Below are 608 nucleotides of genomic sequence, written 5' to 3' on the forward strand. Positions count from 1 at the left end.
CATTGGCGTACGAACATAAACATCTGTTTTCAGACACCTGGAAACCTTCACAGAAGCGAAAAGTTTAAACAGAAAAAAATTAGGTTTTATTCAAGATAAGCAAAGGATAAGTAGGAGTAATCCATTAAATGGAGCCATCCAAAGCCCTGGCACAGTGTTTTGTCAAGAAACCCGCCAGTAAAAGCCCAAAGAACTAGGAACAGGGCATCTGTGCCACACTCTGACGCTTCCTTGGGAAGGCACGGCGGGGCTTCCGGGCGGGCGCTTCGGGCGTTCCGTGCACAGGTGTTACCGACCTACGAGGAGGAGCTCCCGGTGTTTCCGCCTTGGCCGCAGCCGCGCCACGGCAAACTGGCCGGACGTCGGCACTGCCTGCAGCTTTCTGTAAATGCAACTCGATAAAAACGGGAGGTCGTGGGCACGCTAGTTTTCACTCGTTTATTGCAAACAAAAGCACTTCCCACAGACAAAATTCCTAAATCCTTTTGCTGCTTTTTAACACTATTAAAAAATTTATTGACTTTTTTGGAGGTGGGGAGAGGGAGAGGGAGAGAGAAACATCCATCTGTTGTTCCATTTATTTATGGATGTATTGGTTGATCCTTGTA

The sequence above is a fragment of the Phyllostomus discolor genome, chromosome 8, assembly GCF_004126475.2.
Source record: "Phyllostomus discolor isolate MPI-MPIP mPhyDis1 chromosome 8, mPhyDis1.pri.v3, whole genome shotgun sequence".
Classification (NCBI taxonomy): domain Eukaryota; kingdom Metazoa; phylum Chordata; class Mammalia; order Chiroptera; family Phyllostomidae; genus Phyllostomus; species Phyllostomus discolor.